Below are 12,891 nucleotides of genomic sequence, written 5' to 3' on the forward strand. Positions count from 1 at the left end.
TATGTGATTTAAGCTGATATTAGTAGACAAGCAACCGGACGAAATTATTAGAGTTCTCTCTGGTAATTTAATGCAAGTGCTACACATATATTTACTGAGTTTGATTTCGCAAAAACTGATTGATCACAGCAGCGGACTTCAAAATGTAATGTACGCAATTCGATTACATTTGTTAGCAAATAATATTTAAGTAATCTAAAAAATATATTAAATATACAAAGAAAATATGTAAAATAAAAGAAAATTTATTATAGAGAGAGTTGTTCACACAGGTTAATGGTTAATGTCGTCGTTTGGTAGGCTAACAAAAATTATATAAAAAATTAAGTGTTGAAAACATTAACAGTTACAGTTGCGATTGGTATAAGATTTCAATGAGATCGAAAGATCTTTTGAGATTTACATTATTGCGTACTACTAAGCCGTGCCAAATAAAAGCTGGTAAGCTGTTCATAATGTCAATGGAAAACTTTAGTTCGGTATGTGCAAAACGTAATATTATTTTGTTGATTATTTAAATTATTTAAAACACAATATCATTACGATATTATTTTTAGGTTGTACAAGTATCCTTATCGTACTTTATGATGCTTATATCACTACGATAAAAATCGTAACTGGATGTTTATAATAGAAATATCAATGTTTAGCTTTTAGGATTATATCAATATTATTTAATATTCTACTATCATATGCTATACCAAATTGTGTGAGACATATAAGTTCAGACATTTTTCTATTGCACTAATAAAAACATATTTTTAAAGAATTTATCAATTTTGTATAAATCGATTAATTACTTCTTTTACACGAAATCACAGTCATAATAAAATATATAATAAATATAGATGTAAATTGTCATTTTGTTGTCATAATATTAATCGGATATAAACATAATCATTAATTAATAATCATTTAAAACAAATGTGCAAGTTATATAAACACAGTTTTTTCGTATTTATTAATAAAGTGTACAATATAATATGTATATATATCAAAATAAAATGTTACAAATTTTTTCTCGGTAACTGGGCATTTTAGAGAAAAATATTTCAGACAAAAGTTGTATGATTTGAAGGAGGATATAACATAGTGCCATTGGTTTGACCTTAGGGAATTGTTTGAAGATCATGTAAAGAGAATATAAACCAACCCAAGCATAGCGTAGCATTCACAGCATTCGTAAGAAGCAAATGGATCGCAGCCTATATCATATTAATTATTCATTTGAAATAATGGCTTGAAAAAATATTTTTTACATGCTTACTTAATATTTAATGAATGTTTATTTTACATTATTTATTCATTTAAAATGTGATAAAAAGGAAATTTATTTTCATCATGGTGTGTCCCAAACGTAGCTCTAGTTAAATGAAAAACGGAACAATGAAAAGTGAAAATTTCTGTTATTTTATTAAAAATAATAAAAAAATTTTTCACTTTTCATATTTCCGCCCTAGAGAAAAAGTTACGTGATCATTAATAACTTCGACTGTGTTCAGATTCCTATTCGGTGCTAATAGCCCGAGAAGATTAAAACCGTGCTATTCAAATAGCACCGTGCTATTCAAATAGCACCGTGCTATTCAGGTAACATTTTAATCTTCTTATTCATCGAATATTAAGCAAGGATAACATATTTATAGAATAGCCTTATTTTCAGCAAAAAAAATTTTCAACAGTTACAAAATAAATATTCTGCTGAACAGCCATTACGATTTATTACAGTCACTCATGGTGGCAATATCTGAAGTTTTTTCTGGACCAAATAAATCAACAGAACCTTAGGGCATATCTAGAAAATTATCCAATCACATTTTATATGTGTCTTTATTATAAAAATGCAGTTGGATAATTTTTCTTATACGGTTATACAAGTTTGTCTGCAAGATAGACCCTTACTCTACGATTGCAAAAGTCGAAAATATAAAAAAAGGAAAAGAAAAGATCTGTTCGTGTTACTTAAAATGCTTAAAAATGTTTGTAAACTCTTTAAATGAGATGAATACCCAGTAAACATAATGTTATATAACGTACTTTTTATTTGTAATATCAGCTCAACTTGATAACTGTAATATATAACACACTGTGTATATATGGCGTTCTGTTTAAGTTTCTTTCGGGACGCTTGTATAGAGAGCCGAAAATCTTATACAAAATTTGGGATAATTGGTCACTTTAATTGGGAGTTTCTGAATATTATTGTTGTTTTTTTTACTTTAATTATTTAATATAATAATAAATGCATACTCGTATATTCAAACACTCTTCTAGTATATCAAGTTCATAAGAAGCTCAAATAAGATTCCAATTTTTTGTTCATATTATGTTAATTATATCTTTTTTACAAAACGCGATTTTTTAATATAATAAATGTAATTAAAAATTATCATAATTATCATATTTTATTATCATAATTATTAATTAAGCAATTATAATTATTAGATAATACATATACGTATAATCGTACAGAAAAATCATATATAAAATAAATTACAAGATAAAAAAATGCACATAATTTTGCAAGTTTGTTTACCAGATTGTACAAAATATATTTATCTTTTGTGTTCAGTTCAGTCTTTAAAAGTTAATTTAGAAAATGCCAACAAAATAAAATGCATATAAAGCAAGTTTAAAATTATTACAAAAAGTGAAACGTATTTAATAAATAGAAGAACTACGTTATATATGCATAGTTATAAGCTTATTCTTATTTAGCAATTATTTTTATTTTTCCGTTAAACCACTTTGATAAAAGTTCATATCATCTGTTGGTATATATCGGATCATTTATCTAAGTAACATAAGCAGATAAGGCACATTTTACCATATACAGTTAGGTACATTAGGAAAATGGAAATAAAAAAATTTGTCAGAAGAGGTCTTTAAAATTTGGTCTATATATAAACTGTAGACTTTAAATAATACACAATTTTCTTAATTTTTTTCTTAGATTTTTTACGAATAACTTGTATTTGCAAGAATTTATTTCAAAAAATAACTTGTGAAAGAATACATTTATAATAGTTTGTTCTAATAACCAAACCTTGACAATATTATGAGAAAAAGAATATTTTCTAATGTTTGAGAAAACGGCTAATACATTTTCTATTTCAACTTACAAAAGAGCTAAAATCCAGCTCAATTAGTAGAATCATTCTGCATATTTAATTGCTTAAATTACATGTAAAAATACTATACGTCGTAGAACTAATTCCTTCGACATCAATTAGTTTCAGACAAGTATTAATCAAGCAAGAAAAGTAAATTGTTTCATTGTTGATCACATGAATTATATGTTTCGTACTACTTTTTATCTTATAGTTTTACTTGATTTATAACGCAAAGGGTATAGAATGTCTGTCGCAGATATTCATCGGTTACAAAGGGTTTCGTTAAGAAAAATATGACTCATTACTTATAAATATGTAATGCATTGTTACGCAAAATTGTGGAGTATTATCTGAGCGTAGTTTTTTCACGTTGCACTCCGTTTCTTTTAGAAATCAACCGTTTCCAAGGGAATACGGAATAAGTTCTGCGATTAGGTGTGAATATTCGACGAGATATGTGATTGTCTCGTAGAATATTCTTTTATTGGCTTGCTATAACAAAATGTCTTTGTACGACAAACATTTCTATCATTTCAATAAAACGTCTCTATGCATTATCGGCCAATGGCCGTTTCAATCGCGACTGAAGAACAACGTAATGTTCGCCTTTACGGTGTTTTTCATTTTCAGTTTGGCGACCTTAGAGGTGGTTAAAGATACGCACGACAGCAAACGTTAGAATCGAAACTGATGGTCTATTCTTCATGTTCTGCAGCTTTGGGGCTTGATAGCTGGAATAGCAGATTTGAGCATCATTATGGAGAATACTTCGCCGTTATTAGTGTGTACCTTCATCATTACGAAATTAATCAACAGTATCAGTAATAATTATAAAGTTCGTACATTATGTTTTTGATGCGCATAAAGTTAATCAACTTGTTTTTTTTTATAATTGTAATCCGCACGATTTCTTCGAGCTGCAGATGAAAGAGCTTCTAGAGCATATTGAAGAGACTTGGACAGTAATACAAGAGGGACCAGAGAATAAAATATTACTATATTATGCGGAGGAAAACAAAATCTTTACAATACGATACGCAAGTGGGTTGCCTTCATTTTATAACAATAAAAAATTTGTCACAGCCTTAACCCTCCATCTGCAATCATATTTTTATTTCCTTTGTCCAGTTCAAGTTCTTTTACTCTTCTAGACTTTCAAAAAATGTGAAAAAATTTAGAATTACTTTTTAGCATCTTTATTACAAATTACCAGATTTTTAACAATGTATTTTAGAAAAGGAACTTGAACTCTTCTCTCTTTTTTTTCTTGAATAAATTTAAGAGTGAAATTTCTCAAATTTCACTTGTGTCAAGAAGGACTCAGATTGCAAACGGAAGGTTACAATATAAAAAGATCTAGCAGTACATAAAAAAATCATTGATTTTTAACGTCGCTTTGAATCTATTCTTAGCAAATTATTTTTTAATTCAAATTACCTCCTTCTTTATTCTTTTTGTCTTTTTCCTCGAATTATTGTATAAAGAGTCTTTTAACAGATTAAAAAATGTTTTTTGTTTTCAAAATTAGATTTGAATTTTCATTGGATTTTTATATAAACCTATATTCTTTTTACTTCAATATCATAACTTTTAAAACAGTATGAAGAAAAAAAACTTATTACAGTCGGTCTTTATGCAATGTGGCTTTTCTATACTACTCCACCGATCATTGTTAGTGGGATATACACGCTTTTACCGACGAACGAAACATACTCGGCCAGGTTTCTATATCGCCTGGAACATGTTCTTGATATGGACAAATATTACAACCTGTTGATGCTTCACGGGTTTATCAGTGTATTCTACATAGTCTCTGTGCCGATAGCTGTCGACAGTCTGTTCACACTGTGCATTCAGCATGTTTGTGCGTTGTTCAGATGTATAAAGTAAGTCGTTTAAGGAAACAAAGCGGTAGTTTTGAAAGAATCTTTAAACACGACTATATTTCGGACAAAAATTATACTTTTTATCAAATAGATATAACATAGAGCAAATACGAGGCTCAGAGTTTACATTGCTCAATCCAGACATTGCAGATGATGAAGCATACCATAGCATAATCAGCTGCATCAAATTGTACAAACGTATCGTAAAGTAAGTCAGCTTCTTTTAGATTGTGCAAAAATGAAAATTAGGTAAAATATTAAATTTTTATGAAATAATATGATGTAATTTTATTATTGTAACGTAATTATGGCAATTTAATTAACTTTTTTAATTGTATATTACGTAAAATAATTTTATATTAAATTTTATATAGTTTAACTTATTTAATTATTTTAGAATGTCTATTAGTAATAAGGCTCATAAAATTTAAAAACCAATAAAGAAAAAAGGCTACGAGCCAAAAATTATTTTATAAAATTAAACATCGTTAATATAAAAGTTCGAACATAAGTAAAAAAAACATAAGTACAAAACAATCCTTTAGTTGATTCAATACAAGTTAGTAGGCAACAGAATATTAAGATCAATCGTATTTAGATGTGTTCCATCATTTTCACACGAAAACTTATATCTATAAATTTTCATCATTATCATAAGTTATTAAATCCACCATCTCTACCATTTTAACAAATTCTAGACTAGTGTATTATTAAATATAATTATATGTAAAATATTATTTTTTCATATATGTAACAATACAATTATATATGTTTGTAGCTAGTGTACCGGGAAGCACAATAATATGATATTTGAATTTCACACATTGATAAGAATCCGAAGCGTAGATCGAAACTTATATTAACGAATCCAGAAAATAAAACCATATACACACCAATTACTAGTGTGACTCGTAAAGGTATCTGCATATCCATTAATACAATGTGCTAGCAATAAACAAACAGATGTTTCGATCACAATCGGATTATTATCAATGTTAAAAACATAATATAAATTTATATTTCGCTCCCTCTAACAAACGCTGGTAACATAAAAACGATTATCATCCTGTTCACAGTTATAATGTAGCTTGGAAAAAATAGTCGCATGACAATAGTCAATTGCAGTCAATCGTTGAATTGCTTGAATAAAGTTAGATAATTGTAGTCAAACATTGATTAACTTGAATAATGTCCTTAAATATAATGTAAATCAGAGAATATAACGCAAGAAAACGACTTTAGTCCTTTGTAAAATATCAAAATTTCTTCAGTCAAAAAATAAAAAGTATTTCTGGCGTAAAAAGTCGGTTGAAATTAGAAACAATGGAAATTAGAAAGTCGGTTGAAATTAAAGACAATGGAAATTAGAGATAAGAAGTAAAATAATGTTCTGTCTTTTCGGTGTTATGAGATATAAAATATAAATTTATATTATATTTTGTTTTTACCGTTTGTAATATTATGTTTTTAACATTGATAATGATCCGATCGCGATCGAAACGTCTGTTTGTTTATTGCTAGCACATTGTATTAAATTAACTAAAAGGATTGTTTATTTTTACTTATGTTCAAACTTCTATATTAACGATGTTTAATTTTGTAAAATAATTTTTAGCTCGTAGCCCTTTTTCTATTGGTTTTTAATTATTTTAGACTTATTCGAATAAACTAATAATAATAGACTAACAAAGTTTGAACTTTTCACACACAAACATCCTGTGTTGGTTTATATAAGCATTATCCATATCAATCGATAGATTATAATAATATTTGTTTCATCATTTTACGCAAAGGTTTTCTGATTTGCTTTCATCTACTTATGCAACATCTTTCCTAATTATGCTGGGAAATGTAGTTATTTGCTTGAGCTTTGGCACGGCGGAGGTAAAAAATCTTTCTCAAGATGAATCTGAAATGTTTAAATAATATAATTGTATTATTTAGAAAATATCTAATAAAATATATTATTTAAGTTGGTAATGGTGGACAATCAATTTGACGAAATTATCAGAATTGCCGCTGCTAATGTAGCACAATTACTACACATATATTATCTGAGTTTAGTGTCTCAAAGATTGATCGATTACAGCAACGAACTCCAAAATGTGATGTACGCATTTGTTTGACAACAATGTTTAAACGATTTTTGCACTAATTTTTAAAAGACTTATATTGTATATTAAATCGAAGAGAAGATGTGTAAGATCAAATACCTCTGGCAATAATATATTTCACAATTTGTTTGGCTTAAATGTATATGTATTCAACATTTAGAACGATTTTTAAAAGTTAATGCCATCTTTGGTAAACAAATGAAAAGTGTATGAAAAAAAAGTAATGTATCCAATTCATTATCAGTTATAGCTGCTACTGGTACACGATTTCATTGAGATCTAGACATCTCCTGAGATTCACATTAATGCGTGCAACTAAACCGTGTCAAATAAAAGCTGGTAATATGTTTCTAATGTCGTTGGAGACTTTTAGCGGGGTATGTACGAAAACGTAATATTACTTTGATGATAATTCGATCAAACAAAACGTATTTATGATATTATTTTCAGCTTTTAAAAATGACCTTGTCTTATTTTACAATGCTCACTTCAGTCCAATAACAGTATAATGGTTCGCGTATAATGGTTTACGCGCGTTGGAAGAATTAAAACCATGTTAAATAAATAAACTAACAATTATCATACGTGTGATATGGCAATTGCTATCTTATTTATTTAACATATCAAATATAACAACTAAAGCATTTTTCTTGTGCACTAACCGAATATGTTTTTAAAAAAAAACTTTTTAATATTGTATGAGTACTATTTCTTTATACAAAATTATTTATATGTGATAACTGATAAATATATATACATATGTATCATTATATTGTGTGGTTAGAATTATTAATTTCGTCAAACTTATTTAGTTATAATTGAATATATCATATAATATTTATTTTTTAAAATTAACTAGTATACTATTAATCATCAAGAACTGAGTAAAATATTCTAGCATTAAAAACAATATACTTTTATTGTTAAAATTATATACTTATATTGTTTAATTGTATCATGTTTATCTTCATTTGTTTGAAAGATGTAGGAGAAAGTCTTGTAGTACCGATTATCTTAAGTTTTTGTAGAATATCTTGGGCTAGACTTTAAACGAAAATTAAAAAAAAAAGTTATTTATAGTTCAATTCATGCTTAATAAAAGGACGAAAGTCATTTTATCTAAATGTTGATATAAAGGTTGATAATTAATAAAAAGGAAAAGTTTAGAATTTGAGGAAAATCGTCCTATAGTATCAACACTATCAACCATTTATAAATTTAGTTGATTTTTAGGTGAAATGGCTTAAAACTCTATTGCAGACCCGAGGTTAAGACGTCTTGTCCACATTTTGAACGTAATGTTATCGGGGTAATCATTTACAGAGTGTATTCCAGTTTTTTATTAAAATATTCATCAACAAAAATTATTTTTAAAAAATTAAATCAGTAATAAAACAATTAAATATTAGCCTTTCATGTAAAACATAACGCATAAAATTAATATACCGTTAATAACGAATTATTATAATGTACAATAATGATGATGCATAATATAATCGTATGCAATAGCCATCCGTGTGTGAATAAACCGTTTTCAGATCGTGCAGCATCCATGTCTTATAAAATAACATTTTTGCTATATATGTGTAAACCAAACCGTTTTGAAAGAGCTGCCAAGAAATATTTTCAAGCCATTGTCCATTACCGACTTCTACGAACAAAAATATAATTCGACGAAACATGTGGCGGACACGATACTATATTCATGATGTGCGTCAAATTTAAGATATTCCGATTGACCAAGTTCTTATTACAAGGTATAAGACGACTATAAGATGCATTAGTATAAAATCAATCATAAACATGTATCTTTCTAGGATAAGTGTTTGATCGTCTAAGCCTTTCATCATTCGGTGGAACAATCAGTCATGTAAATATCGGTAATTTCTCGTAACTCACTACATCTATTACGCTTTCTCTTTCTAAGAGAATTTTTTATTAGACTGAAAATTGTAAGAGGCGATACCAATGGTGCAGTAGTCCAAACCGAGTGTTGAAGATGGATACGTCGAATGATATCTTTCAGTCCCGGTTATATAAAATCAATCGTATTTTACTTTCGTTGCTAGGACAATGGCCCTTCCAAAAAAACAGACACAGGCGAATTATTTTTGTAATAATATCGCTCATTGGTATAACGCAGGCCATCGCCCAGGTACATTTTTTACATTGCGATTCTTATAATTAATCATCTACCAATCCATCTCTGTTTTTAAGAAAATTTTTTTCTTATAATCATACGAAAAATTAAAATTTTAAAAATGAGAAATATGTAAAACTATATAAATATTAGAAATTTAAAGTTAAAAATGTACGAAATTATCAGTAAAATTATAGGTAAATCGATTGTATGTCTTTATATTTTGCAAAACATTTATTCTTTAGTTTAATCTTTTCATCAAACAAAGTATTGGATTCAAGGTACTCGCTTTAGTGACGTTACGTGGCGATTTTGATGCAAGTATCGAGTGTATACCACCGCTCATAATAGACTTCGTGTGCATCACTAAGCTGGTGAATTTAACGTGCAATATAGAGAAAGTATGTAGGAGATTATGGTATTCAGTACGAGATTACATTTGTATAAAAAAAATGGAATTTTAAGTCGTAGATCAAAATACTTCTTATACATATACAAAGAGATTGGCGATCATGGACTATCAAAAGTGAATTCGAAATTTTGCATAAATTTGCGGAGAGTGGAAGAACCATTACTATCGCCTATGCCGGTAAGAAAGTGAAATAACGACTATTATATTATATTAATAACAATTAATTTTATGTTTGCATGATATATGACAGCCATACAGTAAAATACTTATTAAAAATTAGTATATACTCCAAAATAATTTATTTTACGAAAAAAGTGATTAAATTGTATTTATATAAATATTTCCATGTACTCAACAGTATTTCCAAGTACACAAATATGCAACTTCTTTTGAAATATTTCCTGATTTTAGGTGGTATGTATGCATTTGGCAGCCTTTTTCCGTTTCTCGCGATAATCCCGAAAATAATCGGCAAAAACATAACTTCCGAATATTCGACGCGGCCAGTGGGATTTCCATATCATGTGGAATACTACGTAGATCTCGAAAAGTATTACTATCCCATACTGATTCATAATTACTTAACTACTGCCATTCGTCTTACTACCCTAGTTGCTACCGATACCTTCGTGACTATTCTAGTGCAACATTGTTGCGCACTGTTTTCAGTTGTCAGGTATTTAACTTATTGTTAGTACACTTGATAATTTTCCAATCCTTTACTACTCACGATGGGTCTTTCGTGTCTCAGGTTAATTTTCATCACTTTTACAATATAAAAAAAATTTTTTAAAGTTAGACTGGTGTAAAATTTAAAAAAAATCGAAAAAATTTGTTTTGTTTTAAAAAGTAGTTTGAAACCTGTAAAATAGGGAACAAAAGATCTTAAGTATAAATTTCAGTTAGTTTCTGAGTTACAAAGTCTACAAAATTTGCACTATATGATATAAAGATTATGTTATAGAACTTTAAATGAGTTTTTCTTGTTTTTCAAAACGGTGTCGAAGGTTTCTTAGGATATATCGAATTGACTTGAATATTGTTTTTTTATTATCCTTATAGTATTCTCTAAGCACCGAAGATTTTTACAATGTTATTATTATTATGCAAGATACTAATTAAATTAGTATATTAATAATATTTGTGCAAAAAGTCAATTTCAAACCAAAAGTTGAAAAAATTTTTTTTCAGTTAAATTATAATAAATTTTTGATAAGCTCGTTCAATGCTTAGGAAATACAATACACATCAGTAATATTTTTTTGTTTTTGTTTCCTACGATCCAATATGGCAGAATCATCGACACCAATGACTGATGCGAAAAAAATTGATCTTTCATAACATATTAATAAATGGTGTTAAGATTATTATTTTTTCTTTCATGTTGCATATTTTATACCTTCAATGTGTACTTGAATAAGGTACCAAAATACAAGTGCAGCTATTTTATTTCTTCAGCAATCCACACTTAAAAATTACCTATTTTTAGGGCTGGTCACACCGGTCTAACCCCTTAAATGATTTTTACATATATTTTAATATCTTTAAAAAGTATTTATTTATGAGGTTATATATTTTAAAGATTTATATATAAAATATTATAATTAATTATTTGATGTTCCTAGTTAAAAAAATGTGAAGGACAATCCAATCGTGTTTATAAAGAGTTAACAACTTGAATGATCGCCTCAATAAATTAATTTAATGAAGAAATGGCAAGAATTGTAAAATGCCAAATGGGATGAAAGAGAGCCATAGTTTATTTGAAATTGCCTGTATTACTGTAAAAGTTTGTGATTCTGAGAAAATTGCAGTTAAAATTTGATGTTCGATCAGTTGTAATTGAATGATTATACTTTTTCTTATCCGGTCAACGAGAGTTTGAATTTCCGCAGTGTTAATTTTTTTATGTAACAATTACATTTTATAACGTAATTTATTTTTTTTACGCTTTTTTAAATAAAAATATTAATAACTTTTTGTTAGATGTAACAATAAATAATAAGATTTCTGAAAGTTTTAATTATTTATACATTGCCGTCCAATTTTGTGGATAAAAATTGACGTAAAAACATTTAAAACCTTTTTACAGTACTAGTACATGCAACCTCCCCTTTCGAATGAGATGGCTCACCTCATTTAGCATTTTACAATTCTTGCTATCTCATTGTAAAAAACTCGAATGTTTCGTTTCGTTTTATAGATATCGATTAGAGTACATACGAAAGTCCATCAAGCAAGATAAGGAACTTGCTTTGCTCGAGGAAGATGATAAATTTTACAAAAACTTCACATATTGTATACAAAAACACAAAGATGTCTTACGGTTAGTGTATACTTCTGCATAATTACAAGAAATATAGGATTTTTTTATGTATAATGCTTAAAAAAAAAGTTAATAAAACATAATGTAGGATAAGTTGAAATAAAGAAGAGAGCGTATTTTTTGTTCATTTACTTTTGTAAAGTTTAGGCTTATTTTCGTGTAGCAGGGGAGACCGGGTCTCGTTGGCACAGCTTTCACAGTTTTAGGTATTAAGTCCTTTAAATGACTGTTATGATTGTTATGATTAAATTATGCTAATATGATAGAAAGAACCTTTTTCTATATTTTCATGCTATAGGAACGATCCTGTATAGTGTATAGTTTCTTTGTAGTAAGTGAAATACGAACACGCGCGCTGCATTGGAGCCAGCTTGCCCCGATAGTGGGGTAAATCGGTTATACATGTCACGGGTTAAGTTGCCCATATATACAAACAGTCAACACTAAATGTCTTTGTTACTCATTGAAGTTAACTGCCAAAGAAGACAGTATAATACTTACGTAGATTTGTGTTGCTAAATATAAAGCACTCAAAAATATGAAACATGCTCAGATATTAAGACAATTCAATGTATAGAAAAAATTAATCACAAATCTAACCGTGAAAATTAGTAGGTTATATTCATTGTAGTCATCGTAACAACAACTACATTACTACATTCGTTTTCTCATAAGAAATATATACAAAGTATTTACCATTTTCTCTGCTTTTATCACATGCATATTTATACACGGTAACAGCACAGCATGTTAACCTGTGCTGACATTGCGTCAGTTGCGTTAAATATAAGCCAACGTATCCCATCTCTACATACATTTGATTTTAATGATTTTATTATAACAAATTACTGCTATTACTTAAAATAACATGCCATATAGTAACGAAAACTTTTCTTTTAA

Source organism: Trachymyrmex cornetzi, unplaced genomic scaffold (assembly GCF_001594075.2).
Source record: "Trachymyrmex cornetzi isolate Tcor2-1 unplaced genomic scaffold, Tcor1.1 scaffold151, whole genome shotgun sequence".
NCBI classification, from domain to species: Eukaryota; Metazoa; Arthropoda; class Insecta; order Hymenoptera; family Formicidae; genus Trachymyrmex; species Trachymyrmex cornetzi.